This window comes from Mytilus trossulus, chromosome 3 (genome assembly GCF_036588685.1).
Source record: "Mytilus trossulus isolate FHL-02 chromosome 3, PNRI_Mtr1.1.1.hap1, whole genome shotgun sequence".
Classification (NCBI taxonomy): domain Eukaryota; kingdom Metazoa; phylum Mollusca; class Bivalvia; order Mytilida; family Mytilidae; genus Mytilus; species Mytilus trossulus.
Window position 1 is genome coordinate 2,232,537 of NC_086375.1, and position 14,959 is coordinate 2,247,495.

A 14,959-nucleotide genomic window follows, 5' to 3' on the forward strand; every position below is an offset into this window, starting at 1 on the left:
CAGAATACAGGTGTTCTGCCTTGTTTCACCATCACTGGTTCAGACGTACATATTATATTTTTATTTCTGTGACTTGTGACTGAATCCTGCATTATTTGTATTAGATTCTTCAGCTTATCTGCAAAAATTCCATCTGCATGCCTTCTTTATGATGTGCTGTGTTACGACGCTAGATTAAAACTGACAAGGAAAGGTAACACCCGGCCACCGAAAGCTTTATTTTTGTAGAGCCTAGGTGGTCGAGTGGTCTAGCGAGTCGAATTGGTACCACGATATCTCAGTAGCATATGTTCGAATCCCAACCAGGGAAGAACAGAACATTTGCTTGCGCAAATTTACAGATATAACATGCTGATATTGTTAGGCTCATTTTCAAGGATTGATAAAATGTTAGCTATATACAAACTCTTCTTTATTGTGGATGTCGTTTTCGTTCTGTATTTATCTAAGTGTTTCAGTAAAGCTGCATTTAAGATAAATGGAGAACATGTGGCGCCAAATAATACAGATTCAATTGTTTAAAAATTCACAGCGGTAAAATACATTTACTTTAATTATTAAGCTCTTATTTTTATTGACTTTGTACTTACATTGTATCATAGACCAAATTTATTCATTCATTGTATGTTCATTTGTGTTCTTTTGATTGAGTTAAACCATTTCAATTGATATTCAATAGTATGTCTTTCTATGTAGTGATGTTACACTATTGTTTCAAATAAGGGTGAAGGTTTGGTACCTTTTAAACGTTTAAATCTGCTGCAATTGTTTGCACCTACCCAAAGTCAATCAATACTGTCTATGCCAACATGTAAAAATATAAAAGGCTTTCTTGTTATATGTGCTCACTCAAATTTTGTTGAGTCTTAATTTCATCAGAATTTGTGTTAAATCTTTATAAGTACATGTGTTATTGCCATTAAACAGTACTGACATGCTATGGAGTGTTACTGCCGTATTTGGTACAACTTTTTAGAATTTTGGATCCTTAATGCTCTTCAACTTTGTACTTGTTCGGCTCTATAAATATTTTGATATGAGCGTCACTGATGAGTCTTATGTAGACGAAACGCGCGTCTGGCGTGCTAAATAATAATCCTGGTACCTCTGATAACTATTAACACCACTGGGTCGATGCCACTGCTGGTTGACGTTTCGTCCCCGAGGGTATCACCAGCCCAGTAGTCAACACTTCGGTGTTGACATGAATATCAATAATGTGGTCATTTTAATAAATTTCCTGTTAAAAAACTTTGAATTTTTCGAAAAACTAAGGATTTTCTTATCCCAGGCATAGATTACCTTAGCCGTATTTGGCACAACGTTTTAGAATTTTGGATCCTAAATGCTTTTCAACTTTGTACTTGTTCGGCTTTATAAATATTTTGATATGAGCATCAATGATGAGTCTTATGTAGACGAAACGCGCGTCTGGCGTGCTAAATTATAATCCAGGTACCTTTGATAACTATCTGCATCTGCAATCGTATATATTTTAAAAGGTGTGGTAGCTGTGTTCTCCTGTAAAGCATGGTAAGGAATGTAATGAGTTTTGATTGGCATGGTATTTTCATTTACCTTTTTCATGAATCCTCTTTATTCTTGCTCTTCAATAATATCCCCATATCTATGTAGAAACTCTGGTTCCCGTTAAAGTCCTCTAACTGTGCTCTCTATTCTCGATTTTGCGAAATGAAAGTTTGATTGCAAGTCAGAATGGTCCTGTTTCCGTGGCAATTTTGCGTGGTACTGTCAATTTTTAAATCTCATTGAGATCTGTTGGTATGTCTGCAGGTATATTGAATCATCATCAGTTTCATAGATATAGGAAGATGTGGTGTGAGTGCAAATGAGACAACTCTCCATCCAAATAACAATTTAAAAATTAAACCATTATAGGTTAAAGTACGGCCTTCAAAACGGAGCCTTGGCTCACACCGAACAACAAGCTATAAAGGGCCCCAAAATTACTAGTGTAAAACCGTTAACGTTCAAACGGGAAAACCAACGGTCTAATCTATATAAACAAAACGAGAAACACGTATATATTACATAAACAAACGACAACTACTGTACATCAGATTCCTGACTTAGGACAGGTGCAAACATTTGCAGCGGGATTGAACGTTTAAATGGATCCAAACCTTCTCACTTTTTCTGAAACAATAGCATAACATCACAACATAGAAAAATATACGATAAAATATCAATTGGCAGACTTAACTCAATAAAAAAACGTATGATTACACAATGAACGAATAAATTTGATCTGCGATATCTGAATACAAATTCACAGTTAATTAAATATTAGAGATATATACATAATACAGGTATTAATATTATGTAGACGAAACGCGCGTCTGGCGTTCTAAATCATAATTCTGGTACTTTTGATAACTATTTAAACCACTGGGTCGATGCCACTGATGGTGGACGTTCCATCCCCGTGGGTATCACCAACCCTGTAGTCAGCACTTCGGTGTTGACATGAATTTCAATTATGTGGTCATTTTTATAAATTTCCTGTTTACAAAACTTTGAATTTTTCGAAAAACTAAGGATTTTTTGTTCCAGCAATAGATTATCTTGACCGTATTTGGCACAACTTTTTGGAATTTTAGATCCTCAGTGATCTTCAACTTTGTACTTGTTTTGCTTTATAACTATTTTGATATGAGCGTCACTGATTAGTATTATGTCAATAGCCAAATAAATACAAAGTTGAAGAGCATTGAGGATCCAAAATTCCAAAAAGTTGTGCCAAATACGGCTAAGGTAATCAACTCGAAATACGAATTTTTAATTTCCATTGGAAGGGGAGATACCTCCGCAAAAATGAGTCTTTTTATGTCAGTTGTTTTTCTTAAAAATAAAAAAAGTATGATACTTTGATGGGGTTGTGAGGTTCGTATTTGACTATATTATATAGTCTTCTGCTCATGGAATGTACAAAACCGGAGTGTTATGGGTATATTTAAAAAATAATTGTGTGAATTTTTCATTAAAGTAATTGCAAATTTGTTGCTTTGTGATTATTTTGAAGAAGTAATGTGACAATTTGTTATTGTTGTATTTGTTTATTATATTTGTTCAGCATCTACCTTGTTTAAAGAGACTTGAAACCACAAAAGGAAAATAAATGCCTAATTATTTTTTATAAAATTTGAGATTCTTTACCTTGACATGTTGAAAAATTCAATAAATGTTCAACTAATGAATTATGAAATCTAGATTGTTGTTTGATAAAAGATATGAAAACACATCAATACATTCTGTTGAATAGAACCGTTAAAATTTAAATTTTATGTCAATTTTTATACATACATTTCTGAGAAATTATGATTGGAACTTACATAAAGCATTTGAACCTTTTTTAAAAGGACTATATATGAAAATCGATTTATATTATCTCTCCCTAATAATAAAATGGTAGGAAAATTAACCAGAGTTATCCTACATTAATTACAAAGAGGAACTAGCAAATAATTTGCAATGTGAGATTAATAAACGTTTAAACAATTGTTTACTGCAAAGGAATGTTTCTTTATTTAATTACAAGGACTTTGTTAATCAGTAGAAATTTTACTGATTTGATTTTGGGCCTTTGATTTTTTATTATTTTTTATGACAATATATTATGAATCATGAATTTACTATCTTAGTTTCAGCATTCCTTGAATTTGTATTTGTTAAACAAAATACATATCATTTGAATAATTTAAAATCACCAGATAATAATTTTCATCTAAGGTCAGCTCGCTTCTTAAACTCCTATCACACTGCATGATGTAATATTTTGCATCCTAATTTCTTTTAAATTGAAATATCATTTATGGTTCTAACTCAGATACGATTTCAATAATTATCATCTATTCCGTAGTTAAAACAACAGACAACACTCTTTGATACAAATTTGAAAGAGCTGACATAACATCAAGGGACATAAGGAAATACAAAGTTTCATGCAGTTCAAACCTTTTTTTTACATTCACTTAACCATATGCAGATGTACACGAAGGAATGATATTCAGGATTTATTATTTTTTTTTTACTTATGCGTTAATTTCTAAAATGAGCATATTTTGAACTATATAATTTGTGAAGTGATAAATTATAGTGTATACGACAGTGTACCTAACAGGATATTCTCATATTTCTTTCAGTTGATTTTCTATTTGAGCGAATACAGAGTATGTCAATTAAACAATACAATACTAAGACTTAAACCTATATTTTCCCTGTCATATTCAGAAAATAAATACTTTACCGAATGGTTAAGATATAAACGTCCTGTTCTAAGAAGCTTTTAACAGATTTTATCTCCATTCATGTCATTTGTCGTTTGTCATTTTAAAACTAAGAGATGAAAATTATTGATAAAAGTGCGCAAGCTAAATTTAAAAGCATATAACAAAAATATCATGTTTAAACTCTTGTTGAAAAGATGTGTCAGTGCTTTTGTTCATACAGGCACAGAGATATTGTGATAAAAGTACAAAATATTTGTTAAAAATCAACAATACAGACATAAATTTAAAATACAGTTCTAAAATACTTGGTTTGAACCTTTAGGTGTTCTGCCTTGTTTCACCATCACTGGTTCAGACGTACATATTATATTTTTATTTCTGTGACTTGTGACTGAATCCTGCATTATTTGTATTTGATTCTTCAGCTTATCTGTAAAAATTCCATCTGCATGCCTTCTTTATGATGTACTGTGTTACGACGCTAGATTAAAACTGACAAGGAAAGGTAACACCCGGCCACCAAAAGCTTTATTTTTGTAGAGCCTAGGTGGTTGAGTGGTCTAGCGAGTCGAATTGGTACCACGATATCTCAGTAGCATATGTTTTTATCTGTATTTATCTAAGTGTTTCAGTAAAGCTGCATTTAAGATAAAGGGAGAACATGTGGCGCCAAATAATACAGATTCAATTGTTTAAAAATTCACAGCGGTATAATACATTTACTTTAATTGTTAAGCTCTTATTTTTATTGACTTTGTACTTACATTGTATCATAGACCAAATTTATTCATTCATTGTATGTTCATTTGTGTTCTTTTGATTGAGTTAAACCATTTCAATTGATATTCAATAGTATGTCTTTCTATGTAGTGATGTTACACTATTGTTTCAAATAAGGGTGAAGGTTTGGTACCTTTTAAACGTTTAAATCTGCTGCAATTGTTTGCACCTACCCAAAGTCAATCAATACTGTCTATGCCAACATGTAAAAATATAAAAGGCTTTCTTGTTATATGTGCTCACTCAAATTTTGTTGAGTCTTAATTTCATCAGAATTTGTGTTAAATCTTTATAAGTACATGTGTTATTGCCATTAAACAGTACTGACATGCTATGGAGTGTTACTGCCGTATTTGGCACAACTTTTTCGAATTTTGGATCCTTAATGCTCTTCAACTTTGTACTTGTTCGGCTTTATAGATATAGGAAGATGTGGTGTGAGAGCCAATGAGACAACTCTCCATCCAAATAACAATTTAAAAATTAAACCATTATAGGTTAAAGTACGGCCTTCAACACGGAGCCTTGGCTCACACCGAACAACAAGCTATAAAGGGCCCCAAAATTACTAGTGTAAAACCATTCAAACGGGAAAACTAACGGTCTAATCTATATAAATATTTTGATATGAGCGTCACTGATGAGTCTTATGTAGACGAAACGCGCGTCTGGCGTGCTAAATAATAATCCTGGTACCTCTGATAACTATTTACACCACTGGGTCGATGCCACTGCTGTTGGAAGTTTCGTCCCCGAGGGTATCACCAGCCCAGTAGTCAACACTTCGGTGTTGACATGAATATCAATAATGTGGTCATTTTAATAAATTTCCTGTTAAAAAACTTTGAATTTTTCGAAAAACTAAGGATTTTCTTATCCCAGGCATAGATTACCTTAGCCGTATTTGGCACAATGTTTTAGAATTTTGGATCCTAAATGCTTTTCAACTTTGTACTTGTTCGGCTTTATACATATTTTGATATGAGCGTCACTGATGAGTCTTATGTAGACGAAACGCGCGTCTGGCGTGCTAAATTATAATCCTGGTACCTTTGATAACTATTCACACCACTGGGTCGATGCCACTGCTGGTGGACGTTTCGTCCCCGAGGGTATCACCAGCCCAGTAGTCAACACTTCGGTATTTACATGAATATCAATAATGTGGTCATTTTAATAAATTTCCTGTTAAAAAACTTTGAATTTTTCGAAAAACTAAGGATTTTCTTATCCTAGGCATAGATTACCTTAGCCGTATTTGGCACAACGTTTTAGAATTTTGGATCCTAAATGCTTTTCAACTTTGTACTTGTTCGGCTATATAAATATTTTGATATGAGCATCAATGATGAGTCTTATGTAGACCTAACGCGCGTCTGGCGTGCTAAATTATAATCCTGGTACCTTTGATAACTATCTGCATCTGCAATCGTATATATTTTAAAAGGTGTGGTAGCTGTGTTCTCCTGTAAAGCATGGTAAGGAATGTAATGAGTTTTGATTGGAATGGTATTTTCATTTACCTTTTTCATGAATCCTCTTTATTCTTGCTCTTCAATAATATCCCCATATCTATGTAGAAACTCTGGTTCGCGTTAAAGTCTTCTAACTGTGCTCTCTATTCTCGATTTTGCGAAATGAAAGTTTGATTGCAAGTCAGAATGGTCCTGTTTCCGTGGCAATTTTGCGTGGTACTGTCAATTTTTAAATCTCATTGAGATCTGTTGGTATGTCTGCAGGTACATTGAATCATCATCAGTTTCATAGATATAGGAAGATGTGATGTGAGTGCCAATGAGACAACTCTCCATCCAAATTACAATTTAAAAATTAAACCATTATAGGTTAAAGTACGGCCTTCAAAACGGAGCCTTGGCTCACACCGAACAACAAGCTATAAAGGGCCCCAAAATTACTAGTGTAAAACCGTTAACGTTCAAACGGGAAAACCAACGGTCTCATCTATATAAACAAAACGAGAAACACGTATATATTACATAAACAAACGACAACTACTGTACATCAGATTCCTGACTTAGGACAGGTGCAAACATGTGCAGCGGGATTAAATGTTTTAATGGATCCAAACCTTCTCACTTTTTCTGAAACAATAGCATAACATCACAACATAGAAAAACATACGATAAAATATCAATTGGCAGACTTAACTCAATAAAAAAACGTATGATTACACAATGAACGAATAAATTTGATCTGCGATATCTGAATACAAATGCACAGTTAATTAAATATTAGAGATATATACATAATACAGGTATTAATATTATGTAGACGAAACGCGCGTCTGGCGTTCTAAATCATAATTCTGGTACTTTTGATAACTATTTAAACCACTGGGTCGATGCCACTGATGGTGGACGTTCCATCCCCGTGGGTATCACCAACCCAGTGGTCAGCACTTCGGTGTTGACATGAATTTCAATTATGTGGTCATTTTTTTATAAATTTCCTGTTTACAAAACTTTGAATTTTTCGAAAAACTAAGGATTTTTTGTTCCAGCAATAGATTATCTTGACCGTATTTGGCACAACTTTTTGGAATTTTGGATCCTCAGTGATCTTCAACTTTGTACTTGTTTTGCTTTATAACTATTTTGATATGAGCGTCACTGATTAGTATTATGTAGATGAAACGCGCGTCTGGCGTACTAAATTATAATTTCATCTGGATTTATCCCTAGTGGTTCAAGCTTCTCAAGTTTTCAATATTTTTGTCCTAAATATGACGATGTTCAAAGGGACGAGAGATAATAGTCTTATGTAGATAAAACGCGCGTCTAGCAAATGTTTGCACCTGTCCAACGTCAGAAATCTGATGTACAGTAGTTGTCGTTTATTTTTGTAACTTATACGTGTTTCTCGTTTTTTATATATTTTATTCTGTTGCACATGGTTTTCCCGTTTGAATGAGTTTACATCAATATTTTTTGGGGCCCTTTATAGCTTGTTGTTCGGTGTGAGCCAAGGCTCCGTGTTGAAGGCCGTACCTCGACCTATAATGATTTACTTTTTTAATAAATTGTTTTTTGGATGGAGAGTTGTCTCATTGGCGCTCATACCACGTCATCCTATAGTCAAGCCAAACGAAATTTTAACCTTAATATAACTGCAACAGAAAATGTCTATGTAAAATCAATGTATTAAACTCTAAATATGCACAGAAAAAAATCCCATAAAAAATAACTTGAGGAAAACTCGAAATACGAATTTTTAATTTCCATTGGAAGGGGAGATACCTCCGCAAAAATGAGTCTTTTTATGTCAGTTGTTTTTCTTAAAAATAAAAAAAGTATGATACTTTGATGGGGTTGTGAGGTTTGTATTTGACTATATTATATAGTCTTCTGCTCATGGAATGTACAAAACCGGAGTGTTATGGGTATATTTAAAAAATAATTGTGTGAATTTTTCATTAAAGTAATTGCAAATTTGTTGCTTTGTGATTATTTTGAAGAAGTAATGAGACAATTTGTTATTGTTGTATTTGTTTATTATATTTGTTCAGCATCTACCTTGTTTAAAGAGACTTGAAACCACAAAAGGAAAATAAATGCCTAATTATTTTTTATAAAATTTGAGATTCTTTAACTTGACATGTTGAAAAATTCAATAAATGTTCAACTAATGAATTATGAAATCTAGATTGTTGTTTGATAAAAGATATGAAAACACATCAATACATTCTGTTGAATAGAACCGTTAAAATTTAAATTTTATGTCAATTTTTATACATACATTTCTGAGAAATTATGATTGGAACTTACATAAAGCATTTGAACCTTTTTTAAAAGGACTATATATGAAAATCGATTTATAATATCTCTCCCTAATAATAAAATGGTAGGAAAGTTAACCAGAGTTATCCTGCATTAATTACAAAGAGAGGCTAGCAAATAATTTGCAATGTGAGATTAATAAACGTTAAAACAATTTTTTTCTGCAAAGGAATGTTTCTTTATTTAATTATAAGGACTTTGTTAATTAGTAGAAATTTTACTGATTTGATTTGGGGCCTTTGATTTTTTATGATTTTTTATGACAATATATTATGAATCAGGAATTTTCTATCTTAGTTTCAGCTTTCTTTGAATTTGTATTTGTTAAACAAAATACATATCATTTGAATGATTTAAAATCACCAGATAATAATTTTCATCTAAGGTCAATTCGCTTCTTAAACTCTAATCACACTGCATGATGGAATATTTAGCTTCCAATTTCTTTTAAATTGAAATAACATCAATGGTTCTAACTCAACTGCATCAGATATGATTTCGGAAATTATTATCAATTCCGTAATTAAAATAAAGTTTCCAGCAGTTCAAACCTTTCTTTTACATTCGCTTAACCATATGCAGATGTACACGAAGGAATAATATTCAGGATTTATTCATTTTACCTTATGCGTTAATTTCTAAAAGGAGCATTTTTTTAATATATAATTTGTGAAGAGATAAATTATAGTGTATACGACAGTTTACTTAACAGAATATTCTCATATTTCTTTCAGTTGATTTATTTTCTATTTGAGCGAATCTTACAGAGTATGTCATTTGAACAATACAATACTAAGACTTAGACCTATATTATCCCTGTCATATTCGGTAAATAATAACATTACCAAAAGGCTAAGATAAAAACTGTTATAAGAAGCTTTAAACAGATTTTATCTCCATTCTTCTCATTTGTTGTTTGTCATTTTAAAACTAAGAGATGAAGATTATTGATAAAAGTGCACAAACTAAATTCAAAAGCCTATAACAAAAAGATCATGTTGAAACTCTTGTTGAAAAGATGTGTCAGTGCTTTTGTTCAGGCAGTCACAGTGATAATGTGATAAAAGTTAAAATATATTTGTTAAAAATCAACAAAACATAAATTCAAAATACTGAAGTCCTAAAATATTTGGTTTAAACCTCTATTTTTTCTATCATATGAAAACACGTTCTTGTTAAATATTCATACATATTTGTATCAATATATGTCAATTTGTATCACATGCCAGGGACAGGAATGATAGCTGATTTCGAATTGAAATGCTAGCATACTAGTGACCAGCGTTTTAATTAGAAACAAAAAAGAGCGCGATTTATAATGCGTTGATCGTTTTTTGAGTGAATAGTTCACACGAAATTTATAAATGGATAAAAATTTGTAAACAAAATTGATCTATACATGATATATCATTCAAAATGTCTGGTTATTGCTTTGACTCAGTGAAAAAAACTTGACCACATGAAAAAGCAATACTTATGTGATGGCAAATATCAATTACTAAAGAGTTTTTTTCTTCTTAGTTTAAACATATTTTTTTTATAGTGGATTGGGAAACAAGTTTTGCAACTTATATTAATCCCTTTCCACTTTGCGGGTGCGAGTGCTGCCTTATAGCGGCATTAACCTGCTCTTTTTCGAAATATACAAGGATGTCTTTAACGTGCAAGAGATATGGCTCTTTCTTAACACGGGTCAGCCATTTATCGTCCCCACTTCCGACGGACTATCATCTTTCCCTCAAGACCATATAGTCCAGTCGATTTGTGAAACAATTGTTCAGATTGTGGTAAAAGCACCAAACTTTGCAGAGTGTTAGTTGAGGTCATAACTAACATTTATAGCTATGGACTCAATTCAGAAAATCACAATGGCGGCTCTGCGTGGCCATTTTGAAATCGTCTCCAAAAAATTAATAAAAATTATTAAAAAAAATATGAAAAATATATTACTTTACCAATTTTGATAACTTTTTGTATATTCTAATGAAAAAGACTATCAACTGAGGACAAATGAAGTCTTAGTGGCCATCTTGAATGGTGGCCATTTTGAAAACGAAAATTTCCAACATATCATTTTTCGCTATCCTAAATTCTTATTTGTTACTAAGTTTCTATTATGCATTTAGAACTAATTTTGCTAATCATTTATTTATGACTGTTGTTATTCATATAGAATATATTCACCAAGTGCTTAAATAACATGCATATGCTGACAAAATAAATGTATCTAAAGAAATACATAAATTCTTTTACTTGCAGTTTAGCATGTAAGGCTTAGTTTCTTTTTACCACAAACAAAAATGCGTATATACAATATGAGTTATGACCACTCTATGTCGAAAAGGAAAAATAGGTAGGTATTGAAATCACTAGAACTGAAAAACCTTATAAACAAATAGACTGGAAAGAATTCCGAAACGTCAAGAGAGGACACGTAAGGATTTACAATGCCAAGCAAATACAAAAAGAGCAGACATAGATTTTTGAGCTGGTAATCAGTCATTTTTTGTAGTCATACAACTGTTCCGAGTTGATGAAGGCCATGTAATGAGGGGAATATCCCATAATCGCAAGGCAAAAGGTACTAATCCGGAGAAAGCAAATATTCAGATCAAAATATATTTTGTCAGGAAAAATGAAAAAAGTCCTAAGTTGAGTCACTGATTGATAATACTAGTAAAATAACCAGACACAGTGATGAATCAACATGAACAATGATTGCAGGGAGTTGTTTTTCTTTTTTTATGTGATGAGGCATATGACTTTCATCATGAGGCATCGACAATTATGACTGACAATAAAGTACGTCACTGTCACTTTAACTACTAACCATTGTTCTTCTAGCCAGACTCAGTGCTGGAGATTAATATTTCAGGAGCAGATATCATGCTAAATGTTTGTTAAAACAGCACGACAAGGCAAGAGACAGAATTCAAAGACACAGAAGGAAAGTCAGGGATCTTTTATCCATGAAATGGGGCTTGCCAAAATGATAGAAAACAGTGACGGCTCACAGTCTGGAACAGATATTGTTTTAATATTTGAAATTGCTGATATCGGTTAATTGTAAATTAAACTTCTTAGAAAATTTGAATTGTCATGGAAAGGAATGATTAATACAACACTTCTGAAACAATTAATACCAACTGCCATAGATGATATGCAAGCACACTTGAAAGGTTGCGACTTCTCCTGATTTTCAACGAATCGGTTGGGGAAGTTCTGAAACAGGCAAAGTCTTATAGTTGTGATGGTGAAGGCCTCATCATAGTCAAAGTAACTAGAATAGTTTGAAGAGTAAGGTTTGCTACTATAAAAAAGGTTTACTGGGACATTTAATGTAGGCTTTCAAAATGAATCAGTTCCACAAACATTGAGACAGTGTTACTCTCTATCTCACGACTGATAAGTTACAGTTGGATCCTTTCGACGACGAGTTGAACAATTGAACTATTATAGCTGAGAAATAATAAGTGTTGTCTGCCAATAAACGACAATACTGGACAGTCTCGATGTTTGCCCATCCTGTATCATCATTTTTACAAAAAAAAACCTTATGTCTGTTGAACTGATTCATATTAACAGCTGTTATTGAGTGTCCCTGTAAAGCTATTCTTAGTGTCAAGCATATATATTTTGCCTGCTATGGCTATGCCGATGTCTTCATTTTCTCCCTTTTATTTTGAGGTCTGTTTCAGAGCTTCACGAATACCTTCGTTGAAAATCAAGAGAACTAATTTACTTTGCTTGTATGCTTGCAGATACTATGGCAGCTACATTCCAATTTTGTTAGATGCGTTGTATCAGTTCTTCCTTCCATGATACCTCCAAATTGTCCAAGGCGTTTACTGTACAATTCTGCGTGACCTGCAAGCTTGGAGATTGGTACAGAATCTCTTCCAGACTGTTTGCCGTCAATGTATTTTATTATTTTGGAAAGCACAACTCCGAGGATAAAAGATTTCTGTCTTTCTTTGTGTATCTTTATCCTGCCTATTTGCTAGGTTGTCAAGTTTTATTACCATTAAGCAAGATACTAGTGTTTTGACTTCTACAGCACTTAATTTGGCTAAACGAACATTGTCTTGTAGTAAAGGTGCACAGTCATACCTATATAAAAATGTCAATGCATATTGAAGCTCTTCAGATACATCACCACAGAAAAAATACACTACGGTCTATGTTTTTGTTGATCCAGTACAGCTTTACAGTGTCTAGTTGCTTATTGTTTTCTTTCAATTGGCAACATATCTTCAACATCAGAAGAATGTTTTCATTTTTATTGATGAAATATATTGAGATCTGAAATTTTTTTTGACAAGATTTGTGCCATTTTGCCTTGTGATTCTGGAGTGCTTCTGCAGGTTCATCGCCTTCATTCAACTATTTCAAATTGAGCGAAAGGAAAACCAATGCAAGCCCCAACATCTTCGTATGCTTGTATCAAATGAGTGATTGCCAAATCAAATGTATATGTCTGTTCTGTTTATATCTGCCTGGCCTTGCAAACCCTCACATTTTCTCACTTGCCGTATCGCACATTTCTTTCAGTCCATTCGTCCATTAGGTTCTTCTGATATCTGGCTCCAGTGTTCTACAATTTTGATCCTTTTCAACAACAACTTTCGGTCATAAATTATATTTGTGTTACATTTTAACGTTGTGTTTCCGTTGTGTCGTTTGTTTACTATAAGACGTGTCACGGTACTTATCTATCCCAAATTCATGTATTTGGTTTTGAAGTTATATTTGTTATTCTCATAGGATTTTGTCTAATGCTTTGTCCGTTTCTGTGTGTGTGTCTGTGTTACATTTTAATGTTGTGTCGTTGTTCTCCTCTTATATTTAATGCGTTTCCCTCAGTTTTAGTTTGTTACCCCGATTTTGTTTTTTGTCCCTGGAATTATGAGTTTTGAACAGCGGTATACTACTGTTGCCTTATATCATATATACGTAATTTCTGTTAAAAAAAGTTTCTTAGGCAAACGATGCAGTAACAGAAATTCTGATACTGATATCTTTATTTCGTAAAACATGCGCATGCCTTATCTGACCACTTTGTGAATATTAATATAAATTATAAAAAAAAGTATAGATGCAATCAGTGAATTGATAAAAATAGCGAATAATGATATATTGGATATTCATGTTTTCAAAATGATCATCATTCAATATGGCTGTCAAAAAGTCAATATCTGAAGTCCTCAGATCGATGACAGTCCTTGTAATCAGTGATGAATATACCATATGACTATATAGGAAATGTTCTGCAACAAGCGCTTAGCTCATTAGTCAAAGTGAACACGGTTACCAAGGAAATGCAAGTGTGTAAAGACAGTATTAAGTTGTACTTCTCTGTGTAAATGTGGAGGACAATATTATAGACAGAGACAGCTATGAACAATATCAACAAAACGAATTATCATGCAATCAGCCAACTATTATAACTGACAGATAAACAAATATTTTTTTGCTTTATTTGTACTTGTAAAATAAAATTCTCCTGTTATTCTATGTTGAACAAGCGGTAGTATAAATATTGCTTTTAGTGTGATAGTTCATTTTAGGATCCTTTTCGTGGTCCGCGTTTTAACTATATCGATTACTTGTGATCATTAGTGACAATGATTTAGATTATAACAAGTAAAGTTTCGAGTGTTGGGTGTGAACTTCTAGATAAAAATATAAAGTAATTTGTACCGCTACGAAACAGGAGAAAAAACTCGGGGAAAGGGGAAAGGGGGGGGGGGGGGGGGGGGGGGGGGGAGTCTCGCTCTAAGTTTTGTTTTTATAGCTCATACAAATACATTTGTATATTTTCACCAATGTACATATAATGCATATTCATTTTTATCGAATTATGACTTAAGAGCTTTACCTATTTTAGCTTAAAAATTTCAAGATTTTTCAAGATGGCTGCCACACAATATGGGTAACTTTTCCAAATTTTTGTTCAACAAGGCAATTGGAATCAGCACTGTTATTCTATTTACCAGGTAACATGTCAATATCTTCTCTAACATAATTTTCATGATTTTTTTTTAATTAATAGAGTACAAATGTCCGCCATTTTAAAATTGACCGCCTCTTCCGCCAATTTCCACTTTTAGAGTGGGCCCATAGCTTAAAATG

General features: G+C 32.8%; 1 long non-coding RNA gene across 1 annotated transcript in view; it reads left to right on the plus strand.

The window, feature by feature from the left end:
• Positions 1-14,959, plus strand: part of LOC134709984 (uncharacterized) — a 76,787-nt gene that overhangs the window by 828 nt on the left and 61,000 nt on the right. The gene's annotated exons all lie outside the window — the stretch shown is intronic.